Source organism: Lepisosteus oculatus, chromosome 1, assembly GCF_040954835.1.
Source record: "Lepisosteus oculatus isolate fLepOcu1 chromosome 1, fLepOcu1.hap2, whole genome shotgun sequence".
Lineage (NCBI taxonomy): Eukaryota > Metazoa > Chordata > Actinopteri > Semionotiformes > Lepisosteidae > Lepisosteus > Lepisosteus oculatus.
In genome coordinates this window covers 12,196,697-12,216,154 of record NC_090696.1, presented here as the reverse complement: position 1 = coordinate 12,216,154, position 19,458 = coordinate 12,196,697, and the positions used below count along the sequence as shown (strand labels likewise).

The 19,458-nt window shown below is 35.0% G+C and overlaps 1 protein-coding gene across 4 annotated transcripts in view; it reads left to right on the top strand.

The window, feature by feature from the left end:
• Positions 1-19,458, top strand: part of ndst3 (N-deacetylase/N-sulfotransferase (heparan glucosaminyl) 3) — a 300,588-nt gene that overhangs the window by 83,205 nt on the left and 197,925 nt on the right. For 3 of the 4 annotated variants that reach the window (XM_015344002.2, XM_015344006.2, XM_015344000.2), the window contains exon 3: positions 12,277-12,342. The exons of the other annotated variant lie outside the window; for it this stretch is intronic. The gene's annotated coding sequence lies outside the window, so the exon portion shown is untranslated. The remainder of the gene's footprint in view (positions 1-12,276; positions 12,343-19,458) is intronic. 4 annotated transcript variants of the gene reach the window in all.

The following is a 19,458-nucleotide window of genomic DNA, read 5'->3' as shown; positions in this document are numbered from 1 at the left end:
TTATTTTGCATGTAGTCAATCACTTTGTTGTTATTTTGTTTCATTGTCATGCTGGAATGTCCATTTTAGCCATTTGTAACCTTCTTGGCAGAAAAAAACAGGTGTCTGGCCAAAATATCTTGGTGTGTGTTAGATTTCCTACAATAGACTCCCTTACAGTATTTCACCATGGGTCAGAGTGTTTTCGCTCACAGAGCTTGACCACTTTTAGACACACTAGAACACTGATAACCAAAGAATGTTCTTATTGTCATTCAGATGTAGTTTGGCATATGTGCATTGTCTCTTTTTATTGCTTTTGAATGCAGTGTCAAATAATAGTTTTCAACATATTGTATCCTCAAGATGCAAGTTTGTGTTGGAGATCTCGAGCTGCTTTTGGATTTACAATAGCTTCCTGAAACACTTAACTCAGAGTCTGAGGTAGCAAGATAGATTACCTTCCTGGCAGGGTTGCCACTATACCCTTAGCCTTAAGGATTCTGATAATGGACACTACAGTTGAAAGTGGTAGATGCAGCATTTTGTGTATTCTTTTACAGCCACCCCATAAGTTGTGGAGGTCGGTGACCATTTGCCTGCAATCTTCAGAGAGTTCTTATTACACATTATGCTATCCTTTACTCATTCTGTTATATGATGTTTTTTTGTTCCATTTTCATTATTGGGAATCTGGAGGGCACTGTACAGTACTGCACTTTTCCCTCTTACTCATAAATAAAATAGAATTATTTCCAATAATAACTGTCAACACATGTACTTGAGTACTGTACATAATTGTCTGTGAAATTGTGCTGTTTGGAAGATTCAGTATTTAAATTTGTAAACAATGGTGCATTTATTTTTACAGAAATATATTTTCTTCTTCACTCTATGTAATGTAATTGCAATCAAGAAATTATAACACTGAAAATGTACAAACCAGAAATATGTTTTGACATGATCATCTCATCCAAGATAGAGATGAGCAAGAGCTGATAATGCTAATAATGAAAATGTTTATTGCACCATTTAAATATTCCTAAGTATTCCTCATTTTGAAACAACCTCACAGTTTGAATTGCCATTAGAGCACAATTAATGAAGATTTGTTTTTACTAAACTGTATCTGTATAAGCAACATAAATAAAAGCTAAAATTATTATTATTTCCTAAAAACTCAATTTTAATCTCCGCCTTTCATAAAAAATGCAACCCAGGAATTTTTAATATACCAATTATATACTCAGATTAAACATTCCAGAGCACTATATGCACATTCCATATATCTTAAGTTAACCTCAAGTTACATTCTAATTAAGAGAGTTTTGTTATGTTTCTTTTTCTGCAAAGTACATGGAAAGTTGCATTAATGGTAACGAGAGGAACCTTATACAGTATGCACTGCTGGTGTCCTTGACACAACAATCCACATGCATCTTCATGAGCACAAATTAATTTACTAGTTGCCAAACTGCCTGTTTTGTAAAAAAAGGTTTATTTCAGGTGTAGTGAAATTTTGGTAATTTGAGCACCTGCTACAATAAATGACTTTTCAAGAGAGCTCAGCAATTTGTTACATGGCATTAAGAGTAATGTGGGTTTAAGAAAGATCCAGATGGTTCTCTCATCCCAGGAGATAAAAAGTCTAGTCTTTCATATTGCTCTTAGTTTGTTTCATGTGTACCTACAGTATAGAGTTTATAATTGTACACGAGTCTCAGTGACTGACTTTTGAGCTGTACTTTTCAGTCCTACAACAAGAGCAATGAATTGCAAGTGTGAATATTGAGATGATGAAGGGGCCTACAACCCCAGCCTCCAAAAGTAATTTTGAAAGTTGTTGCATGAAATTCAATGCAAGTGAGCTCTGTGAATTTCCAAGCAGAGAAGGAACACATTCCAGATCAGATGTTACTGTTATTGCAAGACTGAATGTTTTCCAGATGTATAAGTGAAACTTTATTCCCCATTGAGGCTTTTTAGCCATTAACTGTGGTTCTCAAGTTACTGTCATTCTGTCTACAAGATGGTGCTATCGCTTTGCCAAAGAATATCGATCCTGTACAATGACTCGTACAAGGATAACAACATTATTAATTGCTGACTGATCTGCAAAACAATCAGATACTTCAGGTAGGACATGTAGTCAAAAAGAAACATTTTTTTAAGACTAAGGTGAGTACTACTTTTGTATAATCTGATCTACTTGTGTTAAATGTAGTTATTATGTGTCACTTTCTGAGAGATAGAGATAGAGGAGTTCATTTGCCTTATGTACATGTACATTGGGATTCTTATCCATGTCGTACTCTCAGGACACTCATAGTACAACAGACAATGCAATACAACAGACAACACCACACAAAGTAGGTCCACACAATGTAGACAGTACTTTACAAAACAGTAAACAATAAGTACTGACAGTTTGTACAGACAATAAGCAAACAAAGCAATAAATACGTGGTAACCAAGTCAAAAGTGGAGAGTGCAGAGGTTCAATGAATTCTTAGGCACTGCACAGTTAGCCGTTAATGATGCACACTGCTGTAGGGTAGGGGATGTTGTTAAGTCCAGTGGTCCCTGCTTTAATGGTGCAGTACCGCTTGCCAGAGCAGATAGAGGTGAACAGTTTAGGATCCTAAATAATGGATTAAGCTGAGTTGCAACAGCAGATGATGTGAATTTTATTGATTGATGGTTAGTCAATCCCATAATCCTCTGTGCCATTGCAACAACCTTTGTAGAGAGTCTTTGTCATGTATGGTAGTATTGCGGTATCATAATGTGGTGGCACTAGTGAGGACATTTTCTACAGTGCTGCAGTAAATGTTCATGAGTAGCAGCTTCCCCATGCCACATTTCTTTATGCAGAAGGTAGAGGCGCTGTTGTTCCTTTTCTTAGACTGCCAACATTGTTGTGAGACCAAGCCAAGTTGGCAGAGATTTGCAGTCCAAAGAATCTGAAGCAGCTGGCAGTTTCTACCGTTGTACCCTTGATGCTTGACTGGGGTGTGACTCCTCCTGGTCTTATGAAGTCTTGTTGACATTCAGGGCCATATTGTTGTGAAGGCACTATCTTATAAGATATTCCAACTTACTCCTACTGTATATGCAGTCTCATTATTGTTGCTGATCAGCCCGATAACTGTGGTTTACTTAATCATGTCTGCTGCTGTATATGGCTGTACAGTCATAGATGACTAGGGCTGAAACAGCAGCCTTGCGGCGCACCAGTGTTTGGGATCACTATAGAGAATACATTATTTCCAATTTTCTCCTGTTCATCAGGAAATCCAGGATCCAGTTGTAGATGGAGTGGCATAAACCCAGATTCCTGAGACTTGGGGACCAGCTTGGTGAGAACAATTGTGTTTAAGGGTGAGCTGTAATCTATAAACAGCATCCTGTCATGAGTGCCCTGCCTGTCTAAATGATCTAGGGAAGCCTATAGTCCTAGAGATATGGCATCAGCAAATGACCTATCTGAGCAGTAAGCAAAGACGAAGGAATATAGAGGCGTGGTCAGACTTGCCAAAATGAGGACGTGAAATGGAGCGGTAAGCTCCTCTAATGGTGTTGTAACAAAGGTTGTTAATCATGAAACACACCAACTCCTTTCTCCTTGCCAGTAGAATCAGCTGTGTGGTCCATTCTGTGTAGCGTGAATCCAGTGGGTTGCACAGCAGTATTGCAAGTGTTTGGTTTCATCCAAGATGCAACAGTTTTTCATGTCATGCTGAATGGTGATACATTTGTGAGGTTCGTCAATCTTATTGTCCAGTGGTAGCACATTTACAAACAGGATGCTGGGGAGTGGAGGCATAACATGAAAATAAACAACATAAATGAGAAAGTTACATGTGCGCCTTGGAACTGCGCCATCTTGAAAGGTTCTTTAATATTCTGTATTATTACATATTACAACATTACATTTCCACACACATAGAAAATGTATACATTGACTTAGGTCAGTGAATAAATACATTTTGGGGAAAAAGATGACTTACATTGTCTTCATTTCTGACGCAGAACACTTATAACAAATGTATTCTTTCTTACAGTGATTCTAAATCTCTTGTGGGCTATAGTATGTAATCAATCCAATTTTTATATAGACTAGCTCTCTACTACAGCACTTACCTTGTGTGCAGTAAATATAAATACTTTCCTTGTTTATAACTTATTTTGTTGTGCTTATTGAAATGTGTAATTGGTATGAATAACTCGGTTTTCTGTTGAATGGTACCTTTGGGCACTTATCCCATGATAATAAATCAAGTATCAGTCTTTATTATAATTCATGATTAGCTTGACTGTCATAATAATTTAATATATTAACTAAATTGCAAGTGCATGAGCAAATCTACATAGGCAGTTCAGTGCAGAAAGACTCCTTGGAGATCAAAGTGTTTTTTTAACAAGCATAGGCATACAACCTGTATTACTGTGAGCATCGTATGAGTTACTATAATTTTTTATTTTTTTATTTTATTAATTTGCAGTGTTTGTCAAAAGCACCTTTAGTGTCAGAAACCCTGATGTTATATTTTTGTTTGATTAATGACAGAACATTAGGGGCTTTGAATTAAGAAAGTTACAGAAATGACCCTTTTAACTTCTAGGGAATATACTAAAATTCAGTGATTTAGTTGCTCGCCTTTGGAGTATTTTGGTTAGCACTGGCTTCTCTGAATAAAATTAACTTTGTAGTATTAAGAAAAATTAGTTATGAAAGGTAATATTATAAAAAATGGATGCATAATTCCTTCTCTATTATCATTGCTTTGCCCTGAAACATACAGTAGATCCATCCGACGTCCATCAATTTTACTCTTTACTAGTCACATGTGGGCTCTGCTCCCACATGTATAATAAACAGGGTAGAAATGCCTGAATAGACAGTGTGAATGCTTAACATTCCCTGGCAATTCGCTCCAAAGAACAGATTTAGAAAACTGTTTTGTCTCCTGTCTGGCAGCAACTGCTTTTGCTATGATCATTCTGGCTGCCAGCTGCTGCATGTCTCTCTGCATCATACATGTCACTCATTGCTTTTTTAGGTTTCTTCAGACTGGGATAGAATGCAGTATACAAAATTAACTGTTATCTGGCTTCTTCTTTTTCTTATCCTAACCCTTTTATGAAATCAAGAAATTTGATTCAGAGTGCTTCAATTCTCATGCAACAGTTTAAGGAATTCAGATGCAACCAGATGTGAACAGCGTTCACACAGTCTTTTTTTGACATGCAGTATACAGTACTTATTCCTGGTGTTTCCAAAAATGAAACCCAATGTACAAATACAAGACTGAGAACTGTGCACAGTGGCTTTTGTGACTTAGCTTTAAATCATATAACTAGGGTTATGCAATTTTTATGGCTTCTTTTATAATGATGCATTATTATCGTAAACCTCTCAAGATCTTTATAGAGATTCCAGTTTGCTTAATTTAAAAAAATATCTAATCAATCCATTAAACTAATTAGAGAATATACCCCCAATAACAGGGAAAATACAGGCATGAAGACAGTAACTGTATGTATTCCACAGTTACCTGAGCTGTGTATTCAGTTATCTTCTTACCTGCTGCTTCAGAATAGTTGTGCATGTGCTTTTATCAGAAAAAAAGCTTATGGTCCAGAATGCAAAATAAAAGGCTGTTTTGAATGGACTTTTTGTTTTCACATTGTCGTTATGCATTTGACTCTGTACCAGAGTTTAATACTTACTGTACAAATGTGAGAATATGAGGTGGAATTTCTTTGAAGGAAATGCAAGAACTGTTCCCCCAATTTAACAAGGAAGGTTAAAAGTAACTTGACTCTGGATACTAATTCTGTTCAGTCTGCCATAACTGTTTCTATGTTTGGGTATGTTTTAAGGGCACAACATCAGTCCATGAAAGATGAATATTAAAAACCAATTATGTATAAGCACACATGTTTTTTATTCAGATTTACCAAACACAGACCTCTTATAAATCTATTTTTTTACATTATATTCACAATTCCATGAAACTAGTACATCCTAATAAAAAGTGCATCCTGTTTAATGAATCAGCCTTTTTAAAAGATTACCAGATCCAGAAGTAAGAAAACTAATATAATAATAGTCAGTCTTTTGATAAATAATATATTTATATCTGCTGAGATTCAGATATCAAGGAATTGTTTATTTCACAAATGATTTGAGGGACAATGGATTAATTTATATATTGAAGTATATCTTACATACTATTAGATAATAGTACACACACATGTACCCTGTTAAAACCTAAAATTGTACAGGATATAAAAATCTGTACAGTTGTCAATAGCCCTGTTTATCTGCCCTTTACATAATTTGTAGTAAAAAGTGGTGTATATATTTCTTGGATGGATGCACTGGGTTTTTTTAACACAATGGCCAAAAAAAGCAATGTATCATGACTTCTACTGTGTCCAAAATAAATGTGGCAAGTTTTCAGTAAGAGGGGTCAGTAAGCATTTGTTTCTTTAGGTGTGTGCCTTCCTCAGTTCCATAATTGTTCCAGATAACATGCTGTCTATAAACTGCTTTATTTCTCTATCACATTGCCACAAGCACCCATCTACTACTAGAATTATATCAAGCATGTGTGGAATGGTGGCTGGAATTGAATTGTCTCCTTTGATCACAATAAGAAAGGAATGCCCTGGGCAAGTTGACAACAAAATGGACACTGATTGAACAACCCAACTCTAGAACTCAGACTGGCAGAGCAGAAACACAACAAACTAATATCTTGAAAGAACAGTGATGTAGTGTCATTTGCTCATTAGGGATTCTGATTCAGCTGTGGAAAAGATGCACATATTCTCTGGTTACTTAAAGGCTTATATTTAATCTGCCCCCTCAACACTGTCTGTGCAGTTTAGAACTTTTAATACATTATAAAGCATACATATCTACATACCCATCTACTAGTAGTTCAGGTGGGTAGCTGCGTCAGCATGCGTAGGCTGCAAAGGAACAAGTAATAGGTTTATTCCATGCTGAAAAAAAGAAGAAAGAGAACACAACGTTTCGGCCGTGGAGCCTTCTTCAGGTGTACCCATCTACTAGGCCACGTTTTGAAATGTTTAAACTGCGTTTCCATATAAAAATATAAAAAGCTACATAATTTTTCAAAATTTTATATTATTCTTATCCCTTCTTCTTTTTAATCATCTCCCAGTATGTTGCAAGAATCACAGCAGGAGGATAAATCAGCTTTGTAGGAAAGCATTGCACTGCAGAGGGGACATATCTCAAGCTGGGATCCTAACACACACATACTCAAATATGAATTAAGACCCCGAATGATTGAGTTGAATTCTCATTATAACACCACCGAACTCTTGGGGGTCAAAGGAAAATGTCATTCTGCAGCACCTTATTCATTTCCATTGAATGTTTATCAAATTAAGAAAAGGCAGTAGTAGTTTAAATAGAAGAATGTGACACAAGTGTCTGAGATATAAATCCCATCTCAGGAGTTCTTCAATATATTGAATATTGTTTTTCCAATCAGCAGGAAAATGCAATTAGTTTCCTGAAGCAGTGAAGTGAGTAAGAACTCCTTTGAAGTGGTGGGTGGATACAGGAATATAATCATAGTTGGAGATGTCAGACTGTGTTAAACTCAGACATGCTTTCTTCATGCTGTTGCCTAAAATGAAGATAGCCTTCCTCATTCTGGTAATGCACCACAGAATTTTTAAAGGGGAGCATGCACAAATGTTGGAGAAAACATTCACTGTTTCTTCTGTATTCAAGCTGATATGGGCCCCCTGTTTTCTTACACTGAAATAATATAAAAAGTTTTTATGAACTGTTTGAAAGATGAAGCATGAAGATTAAATTATTGCCTAAGGATGTGTTTCAGTATAACTTAGAAGGAATATAATGTATACAGAACATGAAGATATGCAACAGGGGATTTGTTTGTAACAGAAGCATTTGAGTTAGGATAGGTCAAAAGGACATTGAAGCAGGCCAAATGGATACAAAATAATCTTAGCTCAAAGGGTGTATTTTCATTTTTAACTGGAATGAAATCGACTTTATGCTTGTGGTCTGGCAAAAAGGGAAATAATAATAGTGAATTTATCAAGAGAGATTAAAACAGGTGTTTTATTTGCTGATACATTTTTTAAGGTCATAAAGGGGAGGCTAAAATTAGTTTCCTTGTTGCAGCAAAACCAAAACAAACAACCCAGTGAGCTGTAGAGGCTGATGCATGTCTGGTTGCAGGCTACAAAGTTACTAAATTAAGTATTTTTTGTTTTTCAGCATTTTCCCTTGAGTAGTTATAATTTGGTCTGTAAATCTAGCTCAGAACTCCCAGTGCTTTTGTCCTAGTATGTAACTTTTCATGCAATTAAATACTGAAGGAGGCCACCTTGCTCTGTAATTACCCTCAATGGAGACAAGCCCTTGGCTGTTGTACCAATTCTTTTTTTTCCTAGGATTTTCTAGGATCATACAGCTTGGGTCACAAACAATATATTTCAATTCAAACTTCTGTTGAAACATAAATTTGCTATTTAAAATACTCCCACAGTTTTTAAGACTTATCAGTATTTATATAAAAATGGGTTTACCTTGTTTTAACTTTTACCATTTGAAATAAACGATGACTTTGGCATAAAGTAAGCTTTTTTTTATTTGTAAGTTTTAAAGACCTTTTGACTGTAGAAATATATAAATTTATAGAATGTATTACTTTAAATAAAAATAATGAATACAGCTATAGCTACAACCACAGAAATAGACTACTTGGGAACTGCTTGAAAGAAAGATCTTTTCTTGATGTTGAGTGTTGAATTGGAGTGTTTTTTTTAATTAATAATTAAAAAAATTGCAGTAATTTGCAGTTACTGTCAGGATGATTGGATAGAACCATCAAATGAATGGGGTATTGCTAAAAGGTATGTCTAAAAAAGTATTACATTTATAAGAGACTTGAATGTTTTGTAATTTATTAATTAGGCAAAACATTAAACATTACTGATATATATATATAATATATACTGTTATGGTGATGCATAGGGTGGTCCATACTTAGGCACAGTATCTTAAATAGATTCCTGACACAGACACACCCCAGCACAAAAAAAGTGCAATTTATTTACAAGTGTAATATAACAGTCACCATTAAATGAAATAATGAAGAGAAAAGAACCCTAGCCCTTTGGTGAGCTACTGGTTAGGACTTTTTTATCTGGGTTTAAACTACTGTATCTGCTGTCCAGTGCAACAGTTTCTATGCTGTCACAGTGCCTTTTATCTCAGCACAGCGGCTTTTAGTTTTAGTCTAATTTTCCTTCTCCCAATTCTGCCTTTCTGGCTCTTTGTACTTGCCTCCGTATTTCTAGTTCGCTGTGCCTTCCTGGTTCAGTCTCTGTCTACTTCCCTGCTTTGGTGTTCTGGTTATGTAGGCTGGGGCTGAGTACACAGCTCGTCTCTGCTCCATTGATTGCTGGTGGTCGCCATCCCATCCGGTCAGCCATCTTGGCCAGGAGGACAGCTAAAAATTGTAAGGTGCTTTAGGGAAAATAATGCACCTTGAGTATTTTGCCTCCATGGCAACTCACTTTATACAGTATAGCGATATGCTATTATAATAATGCTTGTAATAATAGTGTATTTTTATAACCTTGGTTAAACCCTAATTAAGCAGAGGTATGATTTGAATGTGAGTGCGATCCCAATAACGCAGATGCAGGATTCTTGAATCCCAGAGATTAAAATAGAATATGAATGAGGATATGGTTCGATCAAAAGAAGTAAAGGAAATATTAAAGGTCTGATAGAAGCCTTTGGAATGTTTCCAAGTCAATCAGTGAGAATTAAAACTTCAGGGTTTGATGCTCTGAAGATTTGTTTTTTCCACTGTTGGAAGCAGTGGGAGTTGTATATAGAGATGTGTATTCCTTTATTTTACCTGGAAAGTCAACGGAGAACAAATGCTCATTTACAATGAGAACCTGGAGAACTACAGAAAGGTATCTTCCGGAACAATCGGAGTGAACCATTTTGCTTTTACTCCAGGGTGGAACAGTAGGATCCAACCCAGGATTTCACCCCACAGCCATCTGATGTAGAATCCAGAGCCCTAACCAATACTTTTGTTTGTGCCTAGTGTACCCAGTTACAGGTTTATTGATTGAGAATACAGTTGTTATGTAACAGGCTTATAGCCAGACTTACTTCCTTGGTTAATTAATGCATGTATCACAAGTTAACACACACATTTTTATACTAAATATTAATACTTCAAATTTCTTAGCAATCCACATTTTTTACCTTTTTACTTTGTTTTTAATTGCTGCTTGAGTCTCTGCATAGGTTATAATGGCGTACATGTGTTCACTTTAAAATGTGTATTTTGCTGGTTTGATTCTAACGCATTTATTAATATTCATATAAATATCTATCCTTTCTGCTTCCTCACTACCCAATCTGCATTAAGCATTGAACATTTTCATTTTTTTTCCGTTTTATGCAGCTCAGGCAGCAGTAACACAAAACTCCACAGAGCCTTCAAAGTATGACTTATATTGTAATATGTCTCTGTCAGACAGCCTTTGCTGCTTTAGATAAATGAAGATGGAGATGAGCTGACAAGATCTTTACCTCCAGTTACTTGATAAGCTGAGCCATCATCCAACTATGAAACATTACAGCTTGGTGACTTTTAGCTGGATGGCCCTAATGAATGAGATTAATTACACTTCAGGAAGAATCTCTAGGCTGTCAGATTTTCCAAGTGATAGGTTGTAAAAGCACAATAAAACGCATAAAACTATGTATTGGTAAGACAGCTCCTCTTATCATTCTAAAACCCCATAGAGATCTGACTCCCAAAGAAAATCTCAAATTATTTCTAATAGTTTTCTACTTTAATATATATGCAATATTTGTGATCTGAATTTTAACAGAACTTAATATTCCTATAAATAAACTGAGTTTTTTAATTTTAATATTGCTCTGATGTTCAGTGTTCAATTTTTATTGCTGATTTTTACACCATTTCTATAAAAGCAAAACAAACTGCACTAGATAAGCAACAGAAATCCATGACCCTCACCGGTTCTAATGGATTGAATATGGGGGAATGGAAGCAATAAAACATAAAAACAAAAATACTGTTAGATTTTAAAGTAATGTATCTAGAGCAAGCTAGTTTGGAGTTCCAAAAGATCATTCATTGCTTTGAAAACCACAGACACAGTAATGACACAGGTTTCGTTCAGGCATTTACTACTTTGTACAATGTTTATACACTGATACTTAGAAGTGAAATAGTTTAATTAAATTTTAAAAATATGAATGCATTGCATGTACATGTATTTATAGATCTAATGTATTATTTTAAGTTGCTGAAAAGGATGTCTTTAATTTCACATATGATTACTGTTCAGAAACAAGGACAACTTTGAAACTCTGGAACTCTGACATTTAGATTACACACACTTATTTGGGATATTTATGATACTATTTCAGTAGTTTAGTCCAAAACGAATTAAGAAAACAAGTGAGAAATAGTAGGTTTGAGGTAACTCACTGTATGGGGCAGTCAGACATTTCTCCAGCCTCCTCTTCAACTTTTTAATGAATGATGATCTAGGAAGCTGCTTCAAGGACAAAGACAAGGTAGAAGGAGGAATACTTCTACCAGGAGGTTGCATATTCCTGATATATGTTTAAGGAAGTCAGAAACACTATATACTATATACACTATAGATATATGGGGAAGTGGGTGAGATTAGGTTTTCATCTCCTTCTTAACTTTGTTTGATTGCAAATGGTTCACATAGATATTGTCCTGGCCTGGTGTGATGATCCTCTGCCTTCTTGGATGTGGTTAATCCCTTACAGAACTAGTTTTCTTGTTCCTCTGGAATAGTCTGCTACTCCAGAAGCAGAACATCACATACTCCAGGAACGGGTCTTTTACATACAGGTTGCCATCAATCAAAAACCAAGCAATCATTGTTACCCTAAGGTCGTGGTCAACTCTTTTGCTCTTTCTGTATTATCTTGTTGTTTTAAAATATTGTCTATGTATTTTCTTCTTATCAATATTATGTTTGCCATTTTCAACTCAAGCACCAGACACTGATTATATATAGCAATATGAATGTCAGGCTTTCTGGATATAATAATACCTGTATTTTACAATTGAATTAGGTAAAGGGAACATCCTGACACTCGTATAGAAACTCACTAGATTATGAAGTGTAAATGTCGATAACTGGTTTGTGAACTCCTATTTTTTTCTGTTCAAGGAAAACACTCAATTGAATGGACACTATTGGCACAGAACAGACTTTAAGTGGTAGACTGTTTAAGTGGTAAGTCATAAAAAATTACTAAACGATTGATATGATTGTATTATGAATGTATTTTTAATGTCATTTCTGGTTAAATGAATTTAGTGCAAAAAACACTACATTTAGAAATTTAGAACAATATATTCAATATATATACAAATCCTTATTGTAACAGATGTTTTAAAACTGTGAAATTAGACAGATAGTCTAGAGATCCCCTTTTTAGGAGAGACAGCAAGTAGCTTTTTCTAAAAGGCTGTTTATCATAAGAATGAGAACTACTACAATTCTAAAATAGTAAAAAGATATATAATGTATGTATAGATGTATAAAAAAATAAAATAAAATAATTTCTTAAATTTTGTGAAAATCTGTTCCTCATTCAGATGGAATTTAAAAATGGTAGTGCTTGTCATGTGAGTGAAAATCACATTTTTTCTCCTATCCAGATGTATTTTTGAATCCATAAATTAAACCAGATGGTCTTGCTTCTTTCTTCCAAAGCAATGAGATGGTAGAAAAATATACTTTTCAGACATTTAAATTAACATGACAAGGATGTATACACATTGCAGTATACACAAGATAGTTTGTTATAATTGGATATATTTGAAAATTAGCTTTCTAATGTGCTGTCAGAAAAGTAAGAATTTGTTCTTCTTGATAGGTCTTTTACGTAACAGTTGAATTCAGTCTTCAGTGGTTTGTAATTAATTTGATAGCAGGCCCGTTCAAGGGTATTATTGGAATTTGTGGAAAGCTCGCACACCCTTTCATTTGGAAAACGTTTTTTTCAACTGATGTATATTAAGTGGGAGTGTTTTAACTTCTTACCATGAATGCACTGCATAGTGACAGCATTCTCAAAGACAATATTATATTGTTTCTAATTATTACTGTTATTAGTGGTAGTAGTAATTGTAGTATTGCTGTTGAAAGTTAAACCTATCACACCTTGAATTTGTTTTATTCTTTTCATGTCATATTTAAAATGTTACAGCATGTAGTTTGTCTGTGGTGATGACACATGAGTTCTATTAAGACACTAATTCAAAATAACATTTTGTTTTTAATAACGTATGGTGCTGCCATTTTCAGATCTTCCTTTATTTGACCTACATCACTAGCTTTTTTTTTCTTGAGTACATTTTGAAATGTCACCGCAAGTTGTTTATCTACAGTGATGACATACAAGTCTTTGTATTCAAAATGACATTTTTTGTAATAATGTAACGTGCCACCATTTTCAGATCTTCTTTTTTGTTACCTACTTGATTTGGTGTTTTTTTTTCAACTTGAGCAACTTGATTTTCATTACCTGTAACCATCATGGCACAACCACTCTGGCCAATTTTAAAACTTACAGACGTGGGTACTGAGAAAACCTACCAATCTGTTCATAAATTCTTCCTTGTGCAAGTATTGTACATAACTGCAGGATGAATCTATCATATGTTTCACAGACATCACTAAAACCCTCTTAGATGCTATGTGCGGTTACATCTTTCTGTGGGTTCATTTCCTACTTCAACTTCACTCAACCCTTAACCAGTTTTGAGCGTGGTTGCACAACACGTTTAAAAGTTTCTCAGTCTTAGAACTGGGTATCACAATGATAGGAAGTGGAGTTTGCTATCTTAGATATTCGTACCCACCCAGCCTCCCACACCTTCAGTGCCTGTATATAGCCTGCCTCCTACACAAACATATAAAAACCACAACCATGCCTTACAGGTCAGATACAGATTAGTTAGAGCTCACCACAATGTGTTGTGTTTGCCTTGAAAGATATAGTACTAACTAACCTTGTCTCAAAGGTAACTGTTAGCAAATGAGAAAGTACAGTACTTGTCTCAGTGGTATTCAGCATGCATAATGTTAACTTTCTGCACCCCCATCTTAAGGTGCTTAATCTAATAGGTATTTTGTAATATTGAAATTTGAAAAGTGTTTGCTACATTGTGTTTTTTTAACATAATAAAGCTCACATTTAACCAGTTAACCATTTAACCTTTTATATTATTTCAAAGAAAAGAAACATTTTCTACGAGTCTAAAAATGTTTTCCATGGAAGTGATATTGCTGTACAAGGCTTTGTTTAATGTTTAGCAATCAATTATTTTTAGGTTAAAGTTTGTTATTAAAGCTTTGTTTTTAAAAACTATTCTCCTGCAATGAATAAGGCCAAAAATACATTTATGAGGATTCATAAATGATACTATAATAATGATATGCTAATTAGTGTAATTCAGGAAAAGCAATGTATTTGAGAAAATGAGACATGTACAGTAAGTTCTTTATGGACAATAATATGTAATTTCTCAAATGCATGTAACTTTTAGATTGATCATGAAATCTTATTGTTATCTAAAATAATTTATAGATTTAAGAACTGGACTTTTGTAATTTTCTACAAAGTTAATTAATGTTTCTATGCTATCCTACAGCATCATCAACAACATCAAGAAGCAACATCAAGTGTAAATTTACTTGTTACATGTATTGATACTCAAATGCCAATGTGTATGTTTAATCCATTAAACAATAAAAAGGAATTAGAACTTTTATTTATTGCATTTGTTGTAACTTTGTTGTTAAATACAGTATAATTATTATTTGGAAGAAAGTAAAAAATTACAGTTATTTTTGATAGGCAGATCTTGTACACAGTGCATCAAAAACATTGTTTTATAAACAGTTTAGCTTTCCCTAAGAACTAATAATGCTATAAAAAGAGAGGCAGAATTATTTAGAGTGCCAATTAATGCTTGCAAGATCCCACTGAAATACATCACATTACTGTCGTGTTCAAATATCTGTTAATTAGATTACCCACTGTGTACCTTCCCATAACAGTTGTGAGATTCTGCAGAAAGACAGGAAGCCACATACTTTTTGACTTTAAAAACGTTCACAAGCAACTGAAATAAAGATACGGAAAGGCTTTAGAACTTGAAGAGAATATTCTCAGTGATGCTTTTTTTGAGGTTGTCCAGACCTTTTTCTGACATTTCTTGGTAACTAGGAAATCTCCAACCTGCAATTGCTAGATCTTCTAAATCTGCCTTTAGGTGTGTAGTGCAGAAAGACATTCAGGCTGTCAGGGCACTTCTCTAGCTTTCCATTTGTCATGCTGTGCTAACAGTGATGTCGCCTGATCTACTTTCCTTTAGTTTTACAGCAAGTGCACAGAAGGGTGTTGACAGGTGTCCTTACTTTATAACCATGCAATTTATCACTCGATTGGTGGCCATAGTGAATGCCCAAGCCAATGTGGAACTGAGGGGACTTTGGACTTCTTTTACCATCTGAATGTTAAGTTCATAGGAGACATCTCCTGACACCTTCTGGTAACTATTACAAAGGTTGACTGAGGACGCTCCTATCTAGTTTGGCAGAAATAAGCTCCTTTTTATTTTGTGAAGAAACACTGTGGCAATTTAATTTATATTAAGTAGTCCAACTGGCATTGTTGAGGATGTTTAAAACAATTGAGGTAATGCCTAAAAGAAGTGGACAATTTATTTACCTCTCTGTGTAAACATCCACTTTTCAACAAATGCAATCCATATCATTTCTTTGATATCATCCAAGAGCTTATGATCTCTGTCAAAACTTTAGCTTTAAATTCAAGGACTATGTTCCAAGGGTTCAAAGACATGACAATCAATTGAGGTAATATTCCGACAAAAGGGAGGATTTAATAGGTTGTTAAAGGTGCAGTTTATCCAAAGCATCAATGGTTTGAGTTGATCCTGTGGTATGGACTACCTTTCTGGCGTGTAATCACAATCACTGTTGCAATCTAGACAAGCACCTATATGTACAACAATGCAGCTAGTCAAACAAAATGCTGTGAAAAGACTGATGCAAATGTGCATGTTTATATCAAGAGTGCACAAAGCTTCAGGAGCTACCTGACCCATCTAGTTTTCAGGTTTCATCCACTTGAAAGGTGACTTCTAGCTGAAGATTTGTAAGTGATCAAAACAACAGTCAATGTGACTAGAACCTGCAAATTTTCTGTTAGAATCTGTCCAGGTAGACACTCATCCAAAAACACAAGCAGCGCTAATTCAAACCAAAGGTGCTTTCACCAGGTATTGACTCAGAGGGGTGTATACAATCATTGTTCTAGGTGACATTTTACTTCTTTCATCCATAAATGTTTATTTTGGATAATGACATTTTGATTACACTTTAAAAATGTATGATTAGTTAGTAAATTCAATAAGATGGGTCATTTTTTATTATTATATTATTATGTTTTATACATCCATTCTTTTTGAGAAAAATGTAGATGTGAGATGTTGGGTTTTGAACTATTGTTACACCAAAGTTGAAGTACTGTTACTGTTACGCTGTTAAAACAGTACTCATATAAAATTTATGAGTATTTTTTCTTTGTAGAACATTTCTAGACATTTTCAGTTGCTATACAGGAACACCACAATAGTGCATGGAAAAGGAATGTAAAACCAGAACAAGAAGTTAAGTAGAAGTCATTTGTAGAGTATCTCAACTAAAACATCATTAATTCCTGGTAAAAAAAAATATCCCTTCAATATATAACGAATGGTGAAGGACATTGATAACGATGTTACGATGTACAGAATTGGAAACAATAATATAAAACAGGAAAAGGTTTTTGTTTAGAAATGTTTAGTTTACAAATTAATTGTGACACATTATCTTATTAAACTGACTTACTACTATGTAATTTGTTATCAGACACCAGAACGTGCTATGGAAACCCATGGCCTGTAAACCTATAGGAAATGATACCATTTTAAGTATATGGCAAACTGTATGGCTCCTGGACAAGAAATCTCATATGACAAGAGCAAATGAAAGCTACACTTATTAACAGATTGCAGCCCAGTTTCATGTTTCACCTAATGCTACTGATTGGGGGCGGGGTATTAAACTAGTACTGTTGATTATAGAAAATGTAAGGGAAGAAAACCCATATGCTCCAGAACTGCCATGTTTGACAGTATAAATCTTTTATATTACAGGGGATGATACAGTGGGCATCCTGAGAATTGCCTTGCTGCGAAGATATGCTTTTCTTTTCATTAAAGAACAGTAAGATGCACATTAGCTCAAAATTGGTCAGTGGGCGTGTAGCACTTTGGGAACCTATGCTTCATCCCCTTTGTTCTGTTTCCTCTCTGCAGTAGTTGATACTGTGGCAGCACAGCTTTGATGTGGTAGAATTAAAGTGTTCAGAAAGAGTGTAATTTCCAGCCTTCATTTGGGCAGTGCATGTCTTGAGGATGTGAGGCAAATAGAAACAAATATTCCTTCTGTAGTATTGGGAGGAGCATTCATTTAAGTCAGAACCCACAGTTCAAAGACATACTGGTAGGTTAAGTGGCTTCTGGGAAAATTGGCCCTGCTGAGAGCGTGTGCGTGTTTACGTCTGTGTGTATACCCCGCAATGGGCTCACCTTGTACCTGTTGCATGGCGAGATAGGCTCTGGCTCTCCTTTATCTGTATGGGCTTAAGCAGTTAGAAAATGGATGGATGAAAACTAGGTAGCTGACACTGGTACAATCTTGACATCTGAGCTAATTCTACTCATGAATTAAATATCTTAATTAATTGTAAGATACACAATCTTGGTAGTGCGGTGGCTCTATGGCTAAGGATCTGTGCCTGTGGCTGGAAGGTTACTGGTTTGTATCCCACAGCCGGCAGAGGAATCCTACTCCGTTGGGCCCCTGAGCAAGGCCCTTAACCCCAACTGCTCCAGGGGAGCCGTATTAATGGCTGACCCTGCACTCTGACCCCAAGCTTCTCTCATGGAGAGCAAGTTGGGGTATGTGAAAAGACAAATTCCTAATTCAAGAAATTGTATATGGCCAATAAAAGTGATCGTATCTCAGTACATCTTCAGACTCTTTAACAACAGTATTGTAAAGTATGTTGTTGACATGCCTGGCTTTTGTATGTTGTTCACATGATGCATCAGTTTTCTGGGTCAGCATTGCCTCCATCATTTTAACATTGTACAATTTTATATAATTCTTAAATTAATAAATTGCAATTGATAATAAAAGGGATTCCGCTATTTGCTTCTACTCTTATAAAAATAACAATTATGCCATAGAAGCAACTCTTTGAAGGTTTTTGTATTCCTAACACAGTCAAAGTTTAATAAAAATTGTTGCTACCAAACAGAAGGATCAGAAAACATAATTAAAGGAAAAATTAACACCTATCCTCCCAGTTTACATATTGTGTTTAACATCTTGCTGAGGCACCAATTCTGTTTTTGGCTAAATTATTTAATACCATAACTAATTAACATGGGAGACATTCTTTTGGAATTCAGCTATATTTTTCTTAAGTTGCTTTGCTATGCATTATGTCAAGAGTTTTAAAATGACTTGTCAGCAGTGGGTGCAGTAGAATGCAGGAGTGCTTTAGAGAAAGCCAAATAATAGTACTATAAATGTCAGGACTCTTGTGACCACTAGGGTTGCACAACATTACCAATGTTTCATGCTTTTTCTTTAATATTGAAGAAAACCTTAACTGTTTGTTAACATGCTGATGCTAATGTCTCTGGATTTTGTCAAGTGCCTTTTTCATTTCAAATTTTGCATTGGACATTGGGGATGAAATATGGATTCCTATCATTATTAAATGCAATTGTTGCATGCTAGAGGGTGTTTAAAATGTCTGTAATAATAAGTGTCTACCCCCAGGCACCATTATATCTGGGATAGCTAGATAAAAGGGACATTAAGGAATTTGCACATTTACACTTACGATCTAAAATTTGAGTCCCACTTATTTCTAAACATGTAACTGTAACTTAACAACAGTAAAAGGGCATCCTTGGAAAATGACAGGTACAGTACCATGTAGTCAAAAGTGCTGGTTATTCAAGGTGTAAATACATAATGTTAATGTTCTGGACTATCATGCATAATTCAATATCTATGTAAGACAGACTTTAATATGGAAGGTACACATTTACAGCTGTTACCATTATCATTGTTACACTACTGTTATAGTGCAAAGTTACCCTATTACAATATTATAACAGCATACTGTACAGTATGACAATAAAATTAATTCACGCAAGAACATTGCAAAAAAATATTTTTGTTGTATAGAATTCA